General features: G+C 46.2%; 1 long non-coding RNA gene across 1 annotated transcript in view; it reads left to right on the top strand.

Moving 5' to 3' along the window:
* The window catches only part of LOC307211355, a 100,248-nt gene that overhangs the window by 71,882 nt on the left and 7,121 nt on the right, over window positions 1-21,245 (top strand). Inside the window, exon 2 of the long non-coding RNA XR_013836401.1 lies at window positions 15,848-15,946. This is a non-coding gene — a long non-coding RNA (uncharacterized lncRNA). The remainder of the gene's footprint in view (window positions 1-15,847; window positions 15,947-21,245) is intronic.

Genomic DNA, 21,245 nt, shown 5'->3' with positions numbered 1-21,245 from the left:
GAATTGTGGGGATAAATGTGTATGTTGGAAGACATCTCTCGATCACTCTTCGTTTCATGGTGCCTTTGCTCCATGGATATTTATTAGCTCTTATTTATTTAACTTATTTCTCTCCCCACTTTTTTTTCCAGGGGAGGAGGGCCTCCAGCCCACAGTTTCACCAAGTAATTATATACTGTATATGCTGTTTGTGTTCTCTTTGAGAGGTGACTTCTGTGGGGATTGTCACTACTGGCTGCAGGAGCAGCCAAAGATAAGCAATAACAATTGCCAAGGCTATGCAATTCAGTTTAGTTTTCCTTTCCAGTTAAGCCAGAGTTAGAGTTGCCATACATCTGGGAAATCCTGGACATGTCCTCTTTTGGAGGGACTACATACCCATCCGGGGGGATTTTTATATTTTAAAGCAAATTTCTGGGTTTGAGGGGGTGTACTTTTGGGGGGTGCGGGTGGCTCCTGTTGGCTGACCACACCCTGTTCCATCATTGTCTAGCCTCTAGCTAGAGAACTTATGACCAAGTAGGAGCCCTCCATTTCTGTAGAGGAATTATCTGCAGAGATTAGAATTTCAAGAAAACCATTGTATTCTGAAGGAACTTGTTAATAAACAGCTTCTAGGACAAGGAGGGTGATGATGGTTGGGTTTATTTCATGGGGGTCTTTTTGTACTAAAGTATATATATTTTATCCTTTTGTAAAGAAAACAGAATTGGCTCTTCTGTCCAAATAAAAGTGGTGAATTTTGTTTCAACTAAAAGGCTCATGTGATTTAAGAACGCTTCTTTCTAGGCCACAGGGGTGGGGCAGTCTGTGATGCCAGGGATTCAATCTGGGACCTTCTGCTGGTAAAATGCATGTTCTACAGCTGTGCTGTACCTGTTCCTCAAAGATCTATCAACATTTGCAATTGCACACCTGCAAAATGGGACCGGGGGGTGGGGTGGGGAGAGAGAGATGGCCATCCATTTCCAGAAGCATCCATCATTTGGGATGCTCAGTGTTCACAGGTGAAAGTTAACATTTCCCAAATCTTGGACATTGGCAACATCAATAGAATCAGATACAGACAGAAGGAAAGATTATCCCTCTTTCTTTGACCCATAGAAGAATCCCCTAAAGCCCCCTCTGCCTGCAGCTTTCCCTGTTGGGTTATGGCTCCAGCTGGAGTGTTATTAACAGCATTTTCCTCCTCCACTAGTGCCAGCTCCTCCCTTGGCCTCTTCACTGTTGCCTAATCCCTTGTAAAGTGCAGCTTGGCATCCCCCAGGCAGTGGCAACAGCAGCAAGTCTCCCCAGCACTCTCCAGCACATCCAGTCTCTCTGGCGGCACATGTATCCGGTACAGCTGAGTGCCTTCTGCCAGTGCCGTGTGTATGGAGGGAGAGAGGGAGAGGGAGAGGGGGAGGGGGGAGAGAGAGAGGTGCTGTGGCTGCCACTTCCAGTGTGCTGAGCCCAAGGGGAGTCAGGAGAAGCATCTACCTGATCCCCATAAGGGGTGTGTGTGTGTGTGTGAACTCAGGCAGCTTGCTTACCCCAGTGCACATACAAGGGACTCAGGCAGCTAGAAGGGGAGGCCGACCAAGAGTAATGGGGCAGAGAAACAGCAGCCAGGGGCTGACCCTGAGAAAGATCTCAGTTGCATCTCATATGTTCCCACCATTCCAGACTAGCCTTTTCCCTCTGCACTATTGCAAAGTCAAAAGCATTTACATTTCATATTGTTGCATGCCACCTCAATTTCAGGGCAGTGTGAGATTCAGGTACTTATCCAGAGTTCTGATTCCTTTGGAATGACTGTGGTGTCTTTATGATATATGCTTTAAATACACATATATACAACCCTTGCTTCTCCCTCTTCACAGGTGCTGAACCTGGTTACTAGACATTTATTGGCCTGAACCAGATCCAAACTGCAACAACTTCACTTGCAGTTAAACTGGAACCAGGAAAGAAACAAAAATCACAATGCCTTGACTGCCAGACCAGGATAGGGCTATTATGGCAGATTTCAATGCGCCAAGCAAGGAGATTTCAGTGGGAAGCATCAGGATTCGTGAGAAAGAGGCAGCCCAAAGTTTGCTCTTGGATAGGCCAAGGCCAGGGCCATCCCACTCATTAGGCAAGGTGAGGAGATCACCTCGGGCAGCAAGATCTACAGAGGCAGCAGATCCAGCCTCCAAGGAATGCATTGCCCACTGCTGCTGCCACTGCCGCGATGGCAGCAATGGTTGTGGTGTGCTCCTTGGAGGCCAGATCTGCTGCCCCCTCGGTAGCCCCTGCCCCTGCCACCTCTACAACAGCATCTCAGCAAATAGGTGGCGCTGCTGGTCTCCTCTCACCCATAGAGAGGGCATGGCAGGGACTGCCCTCTGGGATCTCCTGAGCTCTGCACCTGCCCAGCAAGCCCTTCCAATACCACCCACTCTATTTTGGAAAGGTGGAGGACTCAGAGGAGGAGTAATTATGGTGTTGATTGTAAATTTGGGCAGGTTTGTGTGGGAGAAAGTGATCCTGAAAGTATCCGGATCCCAAGCCATTAAAGCATATTTACTTATGCCCAGAAATGGATATGCAACCAGTGCAGTAATTTAATAATTTAAGAACTGGCCTAACAAGGTTTCCTGTGACTCATAAAATACACACTGCACTCATTTAATACTTTGAAGTTACCAGGGAATAGACAACTGTGACTCACCATTTTCTGCTCTGGCTGGCAGTGACTTTCTGGGACCCCAGACTGAGGTTGTTCCCAGCTCTGCTGGCTGACATCCTTTTCAAGTGAAAGTTATGGAAATTGAACCCTGGATTGCCAGCAATGAAGGCTAGCACAAAGTCAGCCCTTTCTTGGTGTCTGGTGCCCTCTGAAAGTTGTTTGACTCCAATTTCCAGCAGCCCCAGCCAGCATAGTTAGCAGTCAGGGATGATTGGCGTTGTAGTACAACAACATCAGGGGTGCACCAGGTTAGAGAAGGCTTCACTAAGCCAGGATACTCTCAAATGCCCCTTTCTCTAATGAGAAATCAAAAGCACTTATCAATTTTTGTGTGGGGGAGGGTTGCCTGATAGGTACTTGATTAACCTTCTTGTCCTTTCCCCCAGCCTTTAACTTCAGGCAGGGCCAGCAAGATGAGGTGATGGCCTCAAAGTGGAAAGATCCACAAGGGCAGCAGATCCTGATGTGGATCTTAATTCCCCCACTCCTGGATCCTGATGTAGCTCTTCCCTCACCCCTTCTTCCCTGGCAGGAGGGGATACCATTTGGGGGTACACTTCGGGTGTCAAAATGTCTTAGGTCAGCCCTGTTTCCAGGGATGCTAAAGGCCTCTGGTGTGTTGGACACATTCCCTCTCCTTCCTTGACTGAAATGAGCAAAAATCTCTTGCATTCTTTCAGTGGGAATTAATTTCTAACCCTCTTCTTTGCTTGTCTTCTCCATACACTCTGGGGCTGCGAGATTTCTAAGTAGCGACCATCAGCAAGGGTGTGCATTGCTTACAGGTGTGTCTGCTACAGTGGAGTGGGAAGAACAATCACAAAGCACCAGTGGCATTGACTCCCTCAGCAAGCTGAGCCATAGCACAGCTGGACTCTGGGTTAGGTTGGCTCCCTTCATCCAATATGAAGCAGTGACTGACAATGTGCCAAGTTCCCAGCTTTCCTCACTGTTATGAGACTGTGCCAGCTCCATCATGGTTGAACTCTGATGCTCTAGAAGCTTGGAGCAGCTGCTGGCCCAGCCGGGACTCAGCTTGCAGCTGTGTGAGGCTTTCTGTCTCCCAGAAGAGGAAATGTTTATTAGCCGCCGCCTCCTCCTCCATGTGTGTGTGTGTGCGCGCGTGTGTGTACACTTGTACTCATGCACTTTAAAAAAAAATAAGAAATGGAATAATTAAATTACACAGGGCTGTTACCCACCCGGGAAGAATGGCAGATGAAGGTGGTGGACTATATGGAACTGGCGGAAATGACTGGCAGAATCCAAGACCAAGGAGAAGAGTTGGTGGAAGAAGATTGGAAGAAATTTAAAGTTTATCTACAGAAACATTGTAAAACTAAGGAATGTTAGAAGGATGTTGGAATGAAGTAATTTGGTTTTAGCAGAAATGATATAAATGATTAAGTAAAAATGAATTGTTAACTGGTGAAAGAACAGAATGTAAAATTATAGTATATTAAGATAAATTATTAGGATAAAAATAAAGATGGAAAGGATTTGCTGAAATATCTAATTGAATTAGAATAGAAAAAAGGGAGGTGTGAGGAGGTCAAGGAAATAAGCAAAGGAAAGAAAGTTATGTAAAGGATTGATTTGTTTTTTTTTAATTATCTGCATCTTTTTTTCGTGTTTTCCCCCCTTTGTTCTTGTATTGTTTTGTATTTTTATTTTCTTTCTTTCTTTTTTTCTGTTTAAATATGTTCTTTATTTTTTCTTTTTGTAACCTTTAAAATCTCAATAAAAATCTATTTTTAAAAAAATTAAATTACACAGGGCTGTCCTTTATCACTGTTACTTTTTATATTGGTTTTAGAGGTCTTGACAAGAAGAATAAGAAGTAATTTAGATATAAAAGGGATAACACTGGGACAACAATGCTACAAACTGAACACATCTGCTAACGATGTGGACTAGAGGGGATGGGGCTCATGCAGCGACTCTCTCTCTCTCCCCCCCCCCCCATTCTGGGAACTGTAGTTTCTTAAGGGTGCTAGAAATAGTAGCTCTGTGAGGGATAAACTGCAGTTCCCAGGATTCGTTGTGGGAAGCCATGTGCTTCAATTGTATGGTGTGTACACAGCCCCAATGTGTGTTTGCCAGTGTTTTCCCTGCTTTCGCTGGTGGAATTGTTGGTGACGTTTGAGCTTTTGCATGAGGCAAATGCAGAATAATGGTTCTCCACCCCAAATCAGCTGCCCCACTCTTTTTCCCAACTCCAATCTGCTGGTTGGGGAGCATAGAGCCACATAATTACTAAGCCCCTTTAAACCCTGCTTTATAGGCTATAATTCTGATAGTTTGTAATCTGATAACTCCATGAGCCAGTGAGCCTCTAATGTGCCTGTCTGAATGAAGTCTGAGGATTTCATCTATGCTAAGCCCAACTATTGAATTGTCAATTCTTGGATAAATCATCTTTCATTCTTCTTCTTTTTAACGGCCCTCCCCATCTCTTCAGTTTCAGATTTTGGCCATCAGCTTCCAAGAAATGAACAATTTAAGAACAGAGGGATAATGAAAGACACTGGGTTCTTAGAAGGGTATGAATGGCAGGACATCACTTTTCACCTTCAGCAGCTACTCACCCAAATTCAGCCAAAGCCCAATGTTGCAATAGGAAGCAAAGTAATAAAAGTCCAGGGAAGACTGTGCCACATAATATTTCTTCTTTATGTTTGCATTCAAGTCAAAAAGAGTGTCCCTACAAAGTCTGAAAGTGGGGCAAGCCATGCTGGTTGGGACTGCTTGAGCATGTGGCATTGATACTAGCTGCTGTGAATTGCAGGTGGGGAGAGTGCTGTTATGCTCAGGTCCTGCTTATGGTCTTACCATAGGCATCTGGTTGTTCCACTGTGAGAACAGTATATTGGACTAGTTGGAGCTTCAGCCTTAGTTGGCAGGGTTCTTCTTATGTTCTTATGACTAGTTCTAATGGGGTTTAAGTTGACTTTATAAGAAATGTCTGGGTGGTAAGAAGTAGTTTGGCAATGGAACCAATTACCTAGAGCAGGGATGAGGAACCTTTATGGTCTTGTGGGCCATATCTTTCTCTCCCCCATCTGGGTGGGACAACTTTGACAGGTGGACAGGACCACCCACCTGTAAATCATCTGATGTCATATTGACATCAGGTGATTGACAGCTGCGTGGTCCCTCCCATCAGTGAAAGTTGTGTTGGAGTAACTGGACATGAGAAGGGGTTAATTTCCCTAATTAGCTAACCCATGGATGAGCAAATCAAAGGTGCAAGGTCATCCAAGTCAGTTGCTATGCTAATGGTCCAGTGATTAATGCATGTCAGTTCAGTAGAGTGTCAGTCTGAGAGTCTGCAGTTTGTCTGTCTGCTAGTCTGTTATCTAGTCAGTGTTACTTGCCAGTGTTAAGTCTTGAATTGCTGAACTTATTCAGAGCAACAAAGATACTTTGTACTTGTATGCAGTGCATTTTCTGGGGGATGCAGGGGTATGCATACCCCTAAATGTTTTGTGAATCTACGTTAGGCCTCATTAAGGGGCAGTATCTGAATATGAGTAGGAAAATGAGAGTACCTCTAAACATTTTTTAAGAAAAAAAGCACTGCTTGTATGTATCTGTATATATCTGTATCTGCAAAAGCCTACAAGCTGTATACAGTGGTACCTCGGGTTAAATACGCTTCAGGTTACATACGCTTCAGGTTACAGCCTCCGCTAACCCAGAAATACTGCTTCAGGTTAAGAACGTTTCTTCACGATGAGAACAGAAATCGTGCTCCGGCGGTGCAGCAGCAGCAGGAGGCCCCATTAGCTAAAGTGGTGCTTCAGGTTAAGAACAGTTTCAGGTTAAGTATGGACTTCCGGAACGAATTAAGTACTTAATCCGAGGTACCACTGTATATCTGCATCCAGAACTGTTTTACTGAGCCTTATCTTCTGCAACAGTAAACCATCTGAACCATCTGCTTCTGTGTGGCGACTAATAGGGAGAAACTTCTACTATGTGGTTATCTCATCTGATTGCCCTTGGGATCAGGGACAGAACAGAACTCCCTATGCATCCTTGTCAAAATCCAGGTTCTAGGTACCAAAATGTCTCTTATATTGTCCTCTTCACATTCCTGGGAATATAATTCACTACAAAGGAACAGAGCAAGGAGCAAAGCCCAGATTGCTTGCACCACAGTTCCAACTGCACCCCTTTGTTCTCAAAACATCCAAAAAACATCCAAACACACTCACACCTCAAATGTATACTTTCTGCTATACGGTCATTGCTAAGACTTGTCAGGGGTGAAGGAAGGCTATCCGGCGCCCAGTGCAGGGTGTCAGGGGCAGGGCAAACAGCCCGGCGGGACATGTGCATGCACCGTACATATGGCGCATGTGTGGCACCGCTGCATGTGTGTAGTACATAGCGGTGCCACACATGCGCAGTATGTAGTGCCGGTGTGCATGCACCATGGGCGGTTTGCCAACGGCGCCACTCGAGCACCGTATGGATGGCGGTGGGATCCCTCCTCCGCCACTGCAGCCGCGAGCGGAGGATCCTCCACACGCGTTGCCGTGATGGCGTCGGCTCACGCCGCCGCGCCTAGGGTGGTGGGGTGAGCCCCCCCGCGGGGTTACTTGTCACCACCTCAGAGATGGCACCCAGGGTGGACCACCCCCACCCCTCTTCATCCGCCACGGCTCGTTGTCAAAGTTGCATAGCTTCTACAAAGCTTCAATTATTATTCTAAGTTTTCGGCCTATCTGGGTTACAGACACTTAACTTTGAAATGAAAGGATAGGACAGAATTAAGAGATCTGATTTTATTTTAAAACCATTAATAATTATAAGTATAAATGTTTCAAACAGGCATCAACTTACCAGTTGCCAAATACACATGTTGGTGCTCGTGCTTCTTCTTTGTTGTGGTTGTCAGCTTACTAAAACCATGCTTTTAAATATAATATGCATTTTAATTGGGACATTGGAAACTGAAATTTGGTGGCATATATTCTAACTTGCTCTGATTGCTCGAAACACCCTCTCAGCACACCGTGATCAAGCCTCTTCTCTCTCTCTCTCTCTCTCTCTCTCTCTCTCTCTCTCTCTCTCTCTGTTTTCTGCATCTGCCTTATAGGAAGAACAGTTGACAATAAGGAAGTTTAGGTAGCAATGGGAGTGAACGTTGGGTGGTGCGAGTATTTCCTTTGCACATTTGAGGCAGCTGCATATTAGAGGGGGATAGTAATTGGCAGACGCAAACATTGCATGAAAGTGGGGCAAGTGATGCTGTTGTGGGACTTCCTGATTCTTGGACTGCTGTAGCATGTATCATTCATACAATACTGAATCTGGCCATTGGTCTACTCTCATTGCTCTGTTATGTACTCTCATCAGAGGAAACCTACTAAGATTAAATACTATCCTACTTGAAGTCCTTTTCATACAGAGATAAGAAGAGCTGAACTTGAGCCAACAGTGTGACGCGGCAGCTAAAAAAGCCAATGCAATTCTGGGCTGCATCAATAGGAGTATTGCATCTAGATCAAGGGAAGTAATAGTGCCACTGTATTCTGCTCTGGTCAGACCTCACCTGGAGTACTGTGTCCAGTTCTGGGCACCACAGTTCAAGAAGGACACTGACAAACTAGAACGTGTCCAGAGGAGGGCAACCAAAATGGTCAAAGGCCTGGAAGCGATGCCTTATGAAGAACGGCTAAGGGAGCTGGGCATGTTTAGCCTGGAGAAGAGGAGGTTAAGGGGTGATATGATAGCCATGTTCAAATATATAAAAGGATGTCACATAGAGGAGGGAGAAAGGTTGTTTTCTGCTGCTCCAGAGAAGCGGACACGGAGCAATGGTTCCAAACTACAAGAAAAAAGATTCCACCTAAACATTAGGAAGAACTTCCTGACAGTAAGAGCTGTTCGACAGTGGATTTTGCTGCCAAGGAGTGTGGTGGAGTCTCCTTCTTTGGAGGTCTTTAAGCAGAGGCTTGACAACCATATGTCAGGAGTGCTCTGATGGTGTTTCCTGCTTGGCAGGGGGTTGGACTCGATGGCCCTTGTGGTCTCTTCCAACTCTATGATTCTATGATTCTATGTATCAGGGTTGGGAAACTCTGACTCCCATCAGCCCTAGTCAGAATGGCCAATGGTCAGGGATGATGGGAGGTGTAGTTCAAGAACATCTGCAGGGCCCATGGGTTCCCCTATCCCTGCTGTCCCTGCAATAGCCTAGGCTTCACTGCCACGTGATGGTCCTTCCACCTTCCCACCTCCCAGCCAGGCCTTCCCATTTTTTTAACTGTGTGCTGCAACACCAAGCCATGTTCAGATGCAGTATGGAACTGCACAAGCAGAGCTATGTCAAAGCTTCAACTTTGAAAAGGAACACATTAGTTGCAAACAAGCATGATTGCTACACAGTCAAGCTGCTAGGCTATATTTCATTTGGGCTGTTTGTGAAAGTGCAAAACTGGAAATCACCCAAACTACGCCCTGTGGCTTGGCCTTCACTGTACCAAGTCATAGAAGTTTGTTTCTGATGAAACATGGTCTAGATTTACTGTAAATTCTCTCTCTCTCTCTCTCTCTCTCTCTCTCTCTCTCTCTCTCTCTAGCTCCAGAGCCGTGACTCCCAATTCTCCCCCAATGAACAGGAGAAGCAAGCTGGTAATTCGGGTAAATCTGCGATACGCTCAGCAAACCCCCTGTAAGCTCCAGATCAGCCAGCATTTTCAATCTGTTTTCAGAGAGGTACAGAATGTTTGCTTAGCAGTGGCCAAAGGCCAGGAGATTAATCAGTGGGTTTCCTCCCTCTCCCCCTCCCTTGCATCTGCTCAGACAAGCCACAAACAAGACAGCTAGCAAATCTAACAGCAGGCAGACAGGAGCTCCCATCAATGATCAGGGGCACTGCCTGCCCCTCTATTCTGGGGTGGTTGTTTTTACAAAATATCCTGTTTCCTTTCTCCCCACCCAGGACACTCCCAAAATGCTGTTTCTAATTGTGCCTCACCACTTTTGTATGCAGAACAGGGTTTGCACACCTGTAAGACCATGTTAGAAGATGCACATTCCTGAGATTGCGCTTCTGAGATGACAATGAAGAGGACATGCTTGGCTTCCACTTTCTCATATTCCTTGTAATGATGCACAATAAAAATGGAACAAAGGCAGCTGCCTCCTTTTGCTATTTGTCCAATTGAGCCAGGTATCATGCTCCAGCCCTCCCCAATCTGGTGCTCTCCAGATGCTGCTGGACTACAACTCCCATCATCCCCAACCACCAGCTATGCTGGCTGGAGCTGAGCAGAATCAGAGTGCAAAACATGTGAAGGGCACCAGATTGTGGAAAGGTAGTCTATTCTGACTGGCACCTCAGATGTGGTATTGAGGATCCAAAGGTTGATTGACATGGGACATTTCAACATCCCTCTGACTCCTGAGTCACTATGTCTGGAGCAGTTCAGGATTTCAGGATCTCTGTGATGACCATGGGGTGGACCTGTCTCCTGATTACTTTCAGTCCAACACTTGTGACAGGGCATTCACTGTTTAGAGAGGGAGGTGAAAGGAACAACATGGGAAGCTACCATGGTCCAGCCAGCCAGTGGCAGAGCCTAGGTTCAGTTCATCTGAGCAATGCTGGAGTGTATGATGTTCTTACGTCATTTTTCTGAAAACACGTGTGATGCAGTATGAAGGATGGTCTTTTTTTTCACACTAAGCCTCCACACACACACCTCTCCCAGTTCTTCCAGGTCTCCTCCTCCACTTCCCTTCTTCATCTTTCTTGTTTCCAGGAAGAAGCCAATTTAATTCTTCCTCTCCAGGTCTAAGGAAGATCGAGGAACAGGGTGACCTGTCTACATCCTAATCTCCACTCGCTGTGGGGGTGGCAGCAGCGCGCTCTGCCTCTTTGTCAGCTGGTGTCAGTTTTCACGGCAGATGGTGCTTCCCTCACAGAGGGGCAGAGGCCCCACTTGGGCTATTGTGCTGCCTCGAAAGGCTGGGGTTGGCTGAACTGCCAGCACCGAGGTCAGCAGAAATCCACAGCTCAGGCCTCATGGTGAAACCCACACGCGTCCTCAGCCCCCTAGGGAACCAGAAGGAGATCCCTATGTCAGGGGGCGGGGAGATCTGCTTCAGCAAACACTCCAAGTTCAGGGATTCTTAAAAGTGCCACAGACTTAGTGATGGGGTAAGTAATTTGAGAGTTATGGAGACTGAAGTCTGCCAGGAAATAATATATTCTGACCTGGATGCCACTGTCTTCCTCATAAGAACTGGTAGTAGTTACTCCACATTTCTTTATTACACTTTTTATTGTCACCATTCCTTCAAGAATCTCAGGATAGCATATGTCAGTATCTTCAACCTTTTCAGACCCAGGACCCTCTTTTAACCCAAACATGCATCCCATCTCTGAATCTTTTACCACATGGTGGTAGTCCTCAAGTTGCAACCCACCTTGGATCAGGTCACAACCCACTAGTGGGCACACATAATCTTCTCCCTGCTTTATCCACACAACAACCCTGTGAGTCGGGTTAGGCTGAAAGAGGGAGAGAGAGACTGGTCCAAGGTCAGCCAGTGGGCTTCATGGGTGATGGGGGCAATGAGCTCACAGATTCCCACATTGCAGGGGGTTGGACTAGATGATCCTCAAGGTCTCTTTCACCTCTACAATTCTATGACCTATGAGCTGACCTTGTCAAACCATGTTCTGGCAGGTAACCAGCACTGCAAGTTACTGATAACCAGTAAAATACAAAGCTGGCCTGACACCAACTTCTTTGCATTCCCCCCTCATGCCTGGACGAGGCAATTTGTCCCTGATGTCTCACCAAATTAAATCCTGCTGGTTCTGCTAGAGTCCACAGAGGACCCCTTCAGTTTTGTTGATAGAGGAGGGCACTTTGGTAGGCAGAATTTCTCACTCCCCTACAGTATCTGCCAAAATTCCTTCCTTTCCTATATCTTGGTGGTAAGAACATGTGCTGTGCAAGCCGCAGGTTCAATCCTCAGCATCTCCAGGGGTGGGGGTGGGGTGGGAAAAACCCTGCCTGAAACTCTGGAGAGCCAGTGGCAGCCATTGCAGACAATATGACAATAGTGAGCTAGGTGGACCAGTCATTGGACTGACCCAATGTAAAGCAGTTTCCTATGGCCCTCTTGTTGAAAGTACAGATTAAGCTGTGTCTACCATTACACCAGAACACTCTATAGCTCTGAATACTAGATTGTGATGATGGGTCTTGCCTAATTCGCCTTCATACTTAGTAGCAGACCCCATTGCTCCCTATGAGGGTCTCCTCCAGGAAGATTTTAGCTAATTCTGTTTTGGAGGGGGGGGGATAGGGCTGTTGCTGAATCTGTAATACAATCTGAGCTTCACTCTAAATTGTTTGAAATGGCACCAAGATATTCACCTAGAGATTCACCTTCAGAACAGTTTCCAGGTTTGGCAGCCCCTCAGGAAATCTGCTCTCAGTCTGTCTGTCCCCTGCAACTTCCCCACCATGCACCGACCTCTCCTTCTGGGCCTAATCACCACACCATTTCCATTCCGTCCAACATGTTGAGTCCTCAAACCAGGGTCTTCCTGTCTGTGCTCCTATGCAAGTCACACGACCTATGTGAGATCACATGCTTTTTCAGAACCATGCTCTCACAGTGCCCAAAAACACATGTTTTGGGGTGCCATGTGAGATCATGGGCCCAAAGAAAGCACTCTTTCTTGATGTGAAATCATACAAGAACACAGTGGCTGCCGTGCTCTCACGGGAAAAAGCAGGATGTCCTGGATTTTCCAGGACACTTGTGGGGTATGCACATCCCAGGAGGAGAGGACAAATAGGCTGCTGTATCTTCTCCTGTCTCATCTCTCACAGCTCACTCATTCGAAGAGGGCAGCTCAACAGGCAGCAAGAGGGAGGGAAGGAGGGGCAGGGGCAGGAGGCCCCAGGCTCTGGCAATGGGCTCCTTGCTAGGACATGGGGATCAGGCAGTTCCTGCTGGTGCCGACTCCTGATGATAACCCTCCTTCAGGATATCTCTCTGCCTCACCATAAGACTCTTCCTTTGGCTACCGCTTCCCCCAGCCATCCACTTGCATCTGTGCCTTAAGAACATCTTGCCCGATTACAACTTTTCCGGGAGGATTGTTGCGCAGGACGAGTTTAAAGAAAGGATTATTCCTGCTCAAACTCTCATTAAACCATCCCCCAAACCCTCATTGTACAAGATTAAAACAGAGCCCTAATCTCGCCGGAGCAGCAAGATTTCGCAAATCATTCCAAATCTCTCCTCTGTTAGTTTTATCTGTTTGGGGGGGGGGGATTAAGCTGGGAGGTCTCCTGAACTGTGCATTATAATAAAGCAGAGCATGTCTGCACATGACAGCTGTCATATCAGGAACGCTGGATGGGAAGGAGCACAATCCCACCTCCTGCCTCCACCAAGAGCTTCATTTATTCCCTTCAGAACCCCCACCATGCTAGGACTGGCCCCCATGCTTAGTCAAGATTGAGGCTGTAATTATAAACATTTACAGTGACATTAGCATAGTTTCCCACCCACTTTCTGAAGGGCAGAATTTACATGACATCACTCCCATGTTGGTTTGTGTTCAATGAAGTCCTACTCAGTGTAAACCCATTGAAAGTAGTGAACCTACATAAATCAGTCAGGTCCATTAATTTAAATGGATCTGCGCTGAGTAGAACTAGTGGAGAATACCACACTCATGGTTATTCTCTAGTGTTTCCATGTGCTCCCTCCATTTTACAAGAATGTGTGCAGTGAGTGTACATGTACACAAGAGAGTGAGCATGATGTGACCACTTTGTGAATTTTTATTAGTATTTTGGAATGTCCTGTGGTTTTGGTTAGAGAGCAACAGCATCATTGCATGTGTGAGAGAAAGAAAAGTCCATATTTTGTGATCTCCACAATCAGAGCCAGCAGGACATAGCTAGGTAAGGTAAGCATGAGGTTCTGTGGGGCAGCAGGGGCAGGGACATAGCAATGACAACACTCTCTAATTTTGTGTTACATCATCAGAGGCAGTTTTAAGGTAGTGTGACTGATTCAGCCGCACTGAGCGCCGGCATTGCAGGAGGTGCCGCAACAATTATGTAGAATGGAGAGGCAGGGCGCCCAAATTTTAGTGTTCCATTGGGTAGGGATGGAACCTATGAGCTTCTGCACGCAAGGCAGACCCTCTACCATTGAGCTCTGACCCAGAGAAGGCAGATGTCAATATTTAGATTGTTCACACTTTGCATTTTTCTAAAAAAAAAAAGCACTCAATAAAGCAACAGGAGCAAGAAATGTCAATTGCCCAAAGTCTTACTGGTATCCACTGGAACACACTGCATGCCGTCCATTGTGCAGTGAGGAATTTTTTCACCCCTGTTAGATTCAATAGTCAGTGTGCACTGTATTGCTTAACACCAGGTTCCATCCATGCCTATGAGTTCTACAAGGTCGTTGAATAGGTCAGGAACGATATGCAAAAAGAAGAAAGAGGTCAAGGCTCCCAGACAGGAGGGTCTGAAGGACACGCACTTCTCCTTTCCTGCAGATCCAAAAGTTAAAGTGGCTGGCGGGGAGATGTGTTGTGTTGTGTTGTGTTGGGGTGGGGTGGGGAGAGGCGCCTACATGCGTCGCCGTCACCTTTGTCAAGTGCAGTTGCCCTTTCAGGACAACACAAAAGCCACAACGTGGTGGCACAGATGGCCCCTTTCAAAACAGAGCAGGCTTCTGTCCCTGTCTGCCCACGGGCTCCGTCCTACATCAAAATCCCTTTTAATTGAATCCACACTTTTATACTTCATTACCTCCCTGATAGATTGGATTAGGATGGAGGCCGCCACCACCGTGGGGGACAGTTGGCTGCTTTCAGTCCAATAAGGAGGCCACGCATGAGGGGGCAAGGAGCGCTGTGGAAAGAGCCAGTCACTCATAAAGAGAAGCTCCAGCAAAGAGGAGTGGTATGATGGCAAGATTCCCCTTCCCTGGGCTTCCCCCACCCCCCTGCCTGGAACTAGGGATGGGACAAGGTGTCAGTGTCTCCCAGTTTCTCACTTGTCCGGTCTTAAGTTCCATTCTCTGTACTGCCCAGGTAAGCATAAAAGTACTCATGAAAATTCACCAGCATTTTTGTATGACTATTTTTCCTAATATATAGAATTTTGGCTAATCCGCACATTTTTTTGCAAAGCAGTTTTCGCTAATATACTATATAACATATGCTTTCACATGCACAGTTTAAACTAGTATGTGCATTTGTTTACATGTAACTTGGCTGGAGAAGTGCCTTGCAAAAAATGGGCAAGGGAAGATTTTGAAGGATGGCTGCGTTTTGCAAAGTGCAATTTAGGGAAGCTCACCTTTCAATGTGAACTGAAGTGAATTTCTTCCCCACCCCTACCTGAAACCATCACTTGTATTCACCCATGATTGGCAGAGCCCAGCCTTCCACCCACGCTCCTTCGTAATGCAACTTATTCAGGTCCTTAATGTGTATTGACCAGGCTGCAGAAAATTCCTCCTGTTTCTTCAAACTAACAACACTGTTTCTTCAAACTAGGATTAGGTTTAAAAATTCCCAAAGTGATTTACAACCAAATAAAAGGACAATAATAAAAAGCACATAAAAATATTAAAGTAAAGATTCAGCAATACAGTTGTATAAATGGTGTGGACCAAATGCCCTGGAAAACATAAGCACCTTTGCCTGGCACCCAAAACAATGACAAGAGAATCATTCACCAGTTATACTTACAGAGGTACAAGCATTTGTATGAATGACTGCATACTCACTGATTTCCACAGCTCAACTATTGTGTACAGAGGTGTACAGACAATACTAGGGTCCCTGTTACATGTTTGTGTGCACAGGTATATAAACTCATTGATTGTAATGTGAGGACACCACTGTGGTTGGTGTCAGATGGGCCTTCCAAGGAACAGCATTCCATAAGCATTTTTTCCATAGACCAGCTTGCAACAGCTCTCTATAACTCATGAAGAGAGGCACAGTGGTACCTCGGGTTACATACGCTTCAGGTTACATATGCTTCAGGTTACAGACTCCACTAACCCAGAAATAGTACCTCGGATTAAGAACTTTGCTTCAGTCCGGCAGCACAGCAGCAGCAGGAGGCCCCATTAGCTAAAGTGGTGCTTCAGGTTAAGAACAGTTTCAGGTTAAGAACGGACCTCTGGAATGAATTAAATACTTAACCCGAGGTGCCACTGCATTGCCAAACTGTTTGCTCCTTAAAAATCAGACATAACACAAACAGCAGACAAAATGCACACAAAGCATTGTCCCTACCAGAGCAATGTGTACAGAATCATGCTTTTTACTCTAGAATAGTTGATCTAGAATAACTAGATTATAGACCATAACCCGCAAGCGGGGGGGGGGGGGAATCTTGGACCACCCTCCTTGTCAAACTCCTTAAAAACAAACTCTCCCTACCCTCTGTTGGCTTGCTTATTTGGAACTTCCTGTCAAATGGTCAAGAGAATCAGACCACTTAATGTAGGGCATGAAATAGGGTACCTTCAGACTGTTAGTATTTTGTGGGTGCGATTCACGTGCATACCATGACTTTATGTTTTTGCATTTAAAGGGTATTAAAGGGGGCTGTCACCTGAGTCCAACAAATCCACTTTTAAAATAGCCACACTGAGGCTTTTTGCAGTTTGAAAAGTGATGAGTAAATGCCATGAAAAGTGTAGGATGAATGAACAACCAACATGAAATTGCATAAACACGCTACGGGCAAATAAGAAAAACACAAGACGAATGCTCACTGCTATCTAACCTCCCTGTAAATAAGTTAGAACAAATGTTCAATAAAGACCAGGTATAATCTAACTTCTGCATAAGCTTTGTGCAAAAAGATCAGGATGAATGCACAGTAAATAGATTGTCTGCAGGGACCCATAGGAATATCCCTTGCACAAGCTTTCTCTTGAATGGAATTACAGATTTGTGTGTGCTCTGCAAGGTCCTTTCCCAATCTCTTTACGTTAAGCATCTTCTCCTCCTGTGTTTGGTTTGTGCCATGTCCTGGGGGAGATTTTCATCCATTCACCCAATGGGTGGTGAATCTGGTATTTTAAAACTACACACACACACCAGTCTCTTTCCTGGGCGAGAGCTTCCTGCGTCCATATGGGATAACTGCCCCACATTCTTCTGTTCAAAAAGAACAGTTTCCTCATTAACCTTTGCTCCAAGTTGCTTTGTTTAATGCCCAGCTTTCAACGAGCTGCCAGCCATGCTCAGGAGACCTGCTGCCTGCCCCCCACCCCCACTCTCAGCACAAACAGTGGGAAAGGGAAATGCACATTGTGCGTGCACTGCACCAAATGGCCTGGACTGAACGCTGGGAAAGCTCAGCTGCCTCCCCTTGTCCCTTGTGGTTGGCAAGCTCTGTGGATAGAGTTGCCGTCTTGCAGCAGCACTTTGCACGTGCACGCACGCACACACACACACACACACACACACACACACACTTATATTTTTTAAATGAGCCCTGGATGGTTAAGTCCAGTCAAAGGCGACAATGGGGTTGCAGCGCTCATCTCGCTTTCAGGCTGATGGACCCAGTGTTTGTCCACAGACAGCTTTCCGGATCATGTGGCCAGCATGACTAAACCGCTTCTGGTGCACGGAGGACCGTGACTCCACATTCTGTACTAGGAAACTCCAAAACTCTGGGACCAGAATTATTATTGTAAATGATTGTGGTGGTTTCTCTGCAAAGTTCAAAGGAGCTATCTTAGATGCACTAATTCACAGGGGCAAGGCAAGCTGACATGAAAGTGTCATCTCCTGGCCTCCAGGCTGACTAAGGGAGAGCTGGAACTATGGGATCAATGCTTTCTTCTGCATCCTTCCTCAACTTGCACTGGTATATATAAGCTCTTCATACCTGGGATACCATAAAGACCTTTCAAGGGAACCAAAGATAACCTGTCACCAGTCAGTCAGTCAGTCAGTCAGTCAGTCAGTCAGTCAGTCTTAACTTTCCTTCTATGGATGGAACAAAAGTCATGCCCACTAAGTGGGGCTTTCCCCACCTCCCTCTTCCCTATGAAAATCTGGAGACATGTAAGAAAGGTGGAGGACATGGTGGGAAGGCAGAAATTCCATCAGCCTCAGCGAGCATGGCCGACATTAACAGATGATGGGAGCTGAAGTACAACTACTTCTGGGGGGCCATAAGTTCCCAAGCCTAGCTACAAGCAAAACAAGAGCTGCTTCACATCATACCAAGGATCCATCTAGTCCATCACTCTTTCCAATAGCCATCAACCAGATCATTCCGGGAAGCCCATAGCACAGAATGAAGGTGGCTGCTTCCCCCATGTTTTTCCCCAAGGCTGATTCACCAGTGCCACCTTTCCCCTTCTTTTCCAGTCTTCAGGGTGGACATCATCTCCCATCCATCCCAGACAGAACTACCAATGGTTAGGAATGATAGGAGTTGGAGTCCAGCAACATCTGGGAAGCCACAGCTTCCCTATCCCTGTCTTAGGCAAGTCAGAGGCTTTGGCCCTGGCCTCTGGTCCTGCCAAAAACTGATAGGTTGTGCCCCTGAACCCACCAGAAACCACCAACCTATTTACTCTGGATCCACACTCTCAGACCAGCCTTGGGCTCTGCCCCCTTTGCCTAGGGAAAGGAATTCTGGTCTGCAAATTCCCTTTTCAATGTACCTCTATACAAAATCACAGAAGCCTCCTCTCCAATGGCCTTTGATCACCTTGTTTTCCAATCATTTCAACTGACCACCATCACCACTTTCTCCTTCAGCCACATACTGCAATGTTATGACCAACACATGGTCTTCTCATCCTGTTGGGTAAAACAAATGTAACTGGGCTTTCTTCTCCATGTATTCTGCAACCAGATGTGGCCAGAGTCCCATCAGGGTAGTTAGAGCCATATCGCTTACTGGAAGGGATTAGCAAGCATCCCAAAGGCCTTGGAGATTAGTGTCTAATGCAGTCAGCTTTACTGAAATCAGGCTCAGAGGAGGCTCTAACTCTCTCCATCCTTGCTTTGGGGAAGCTGTAATAGTTGGGATTCTCTTTGGACTCAGAGGCAAGAGCCAGCAGCATCTACAAATCCAGAGCTCTAGTTCTCAAACAACAGGCTTGCTGTTCTGGCACCCTGACAGTCTGTGTGACAGACCTGCATGAGCATCATTCAGAGATGCAAGCAAACAGTGTATAAACAATTCCAATGGAAATATGATGAGACCAAATTCCACACCCACTAGAATTTGTTATGAAATCCTGGGTGCTGGTTAGGGCAATGCCAGGGGCCTGGAGAAGAGGAGGTTAAGGGGTGATATGATAGCTATGTTCAAATATATAAAAGGATGTCACATAGAGGAGGGAGAAAGGTTGTTTTCTGCTGCTCCAGAGAAGCGGACACGGAGCAATGGATCCAAACTACAAGAAAGAAGATTCCACCTAAACATTAGGAAGAACTTCCTGACAGTAAGAGCTGTTTGACAGTGGAATTTGCTGCCAAGGAGTGTGATGGAGTCTCCTTCTTTGGAGGTCTTTAAGCAGAGGTTTGACAACCATATGTCAGGAGTGCTCTGATGGTGTTTCCTGCTTGGCAGGGGGTTGGACTCGATGGCCCTTGTGGTCTCTTCCAACTCTATGATTCTATGATTCTAGGGGCCAACCCAGCCCAAAACATTTCACTGCCTGAGAAGAAGGACAAGGTGGTGTCTCTTCACAACCCATGCTCCCCTAAATCTGTGCCTAATGCAGGCTGGGGGACTTCCAGCCTGGTGGCCATTAGGATTCTCCCCTTCCCCAGGCACTTCCTCTGACCAGCCTTGCTTCACACCCTCCCTGAGTGTTTTTGCCTGGCTGGAATGTGTCCTTGAACTCTGATCATGACTCTTGATTGCCTGGGGGAAGGATAGAGAGCAGTGTGCAAGTATGTGTGTGGAAACTAGCCTACTGTACAAAGGTAAAAATTTCATTCATTGCTCCATCCACTTTCATCTATGGTTCCCCCCCACCCCCCGGCATGTGACACCTCCCCCCCCCCCCGGAAGTTGCCCAGAGGGAAATGCTACTGCATGTAGAAGGGCTTCCTTTTCCTATATCCTTTAGAACTTCCTCTCATTACGTATCAGCCAGACACTGTCTTATCTTCCTGGCAGCTGCTGAAGATATTCCATTTCCAGGAAGACTTTTACATGAAGAAATTCTCTATCCTCATTGGACTAGAAGTTGTTTTTACATGTTCTTAGTACTGATTATTCTATTGTTAATCTCTTTGCTATGGTTCTTAGGATGCAAATTGTATGTGAAATAAATTAAAGTTGTAGGTTTTTAAAAAAGAAATCCTACATGTCTTTGCAACAACAAAATTCAAGACCTTTTCAGAGCTCTGCAGGCAGCACTCTAGACAACCTCACATTGTGAGTCCTGACAGGAGGGCCGGCCCACTCCTGAGGCAAGGTGAGGTGACTGCCTGTGGCAGCAGGGGCAAAAGGGGCAACAGATCCAGCCTCCAAGGAATGTGTTGCCTGCAGCTGCTGCTGCTGCTGCTGCTGTTGCTGCCGCCATGATGGCAGCGATGGCTGAAGCATGCTCCTTGCAAGTGGGACCTGCCACCTCTTCAGCAGCCCCACGCCCCACTCCCGCCCCAGTGCTGCCTCTAAAGTGGTGTCTCAACAAATAAGGAAGCACTGCTGGTCTCCTGCTCCCACAATGAAGAAATGGCGGAGGCTGCTCTCTACACCCAGCCAGCGTGAGTGGGCCCCTTCCCTCCACCTCTGTGATAGCCTTTGATTCCCTCTTCAGCCATCAGGTAAAACTGAGTTGATCCCTCCCCCACCAGAGAACAAGGTGTGAGGGAAAGGAGGGGAGAGGAGCACCATATTATGGTTCGCCTCAGGTGCCAAAATGCCTTGAGCCCACCCTACCTATCAAAGACCTATTAAAGTCCAAGCTGGTAAGGCCTATGTGGAGACAGAAACAACCAACAGAAAAAAGGTCAGTGTGAAACTAACTGCAAAGTGTTTTTTTTTTTTAATGTACAAGCAAGAATGCACACCACTCATCTACCTCTTAATTATTTTGCAGCAAGAAAGATATGAACTCCCTCTCTCCTTTCATAACAGATTTTGAAGGAAAGTGAATCCCCTTTTTATTCACTCATAAAAGTCCCTGTGACCTATTTGTCTGCAATTTGACAGAATTAATTCACACCAGCAGGGCAGAGGGTGCTCCTGTGCCCGCAAATTTCATGCACTTTGTCCAAAACAGGAACAAGTTACAGCCATTTTTAGGGAACTATTACAATGAGTTGGGGAACAGAGAACTTTATACAAAGTGGCTTAGAACCTAAAATGCAGATTATAGCAGAGGGAGTGCGGAGCTACTCAGAAACAGACTTTTTTTAATTCACAGATATAAATGCAAGGTAAATCCTCACCCACACAAGCACAATCTCATATGCTCTGTTTTAGTGCTTATGTTCTTTGCTTCTAATATT

Source organism: Podarcis cretensis, assembly GCF_951804945.1.
Source record: "Podarcis cretensis genome assembly, chromosome: 2".
In the NCBI taxonomy this organism is placed as follows: domain Eukaryota; kingdom Metazoa; phylum Chordata; class Lepidosauria; order Squamata; family Lacertidae; genus Podarcis; species Podarcis cretensis.
The sequence above is the reverse complement of the archived record's forward strand: the minus strand, read 5'-3'. Positions and strand labels throughout refer to the sequence as shown.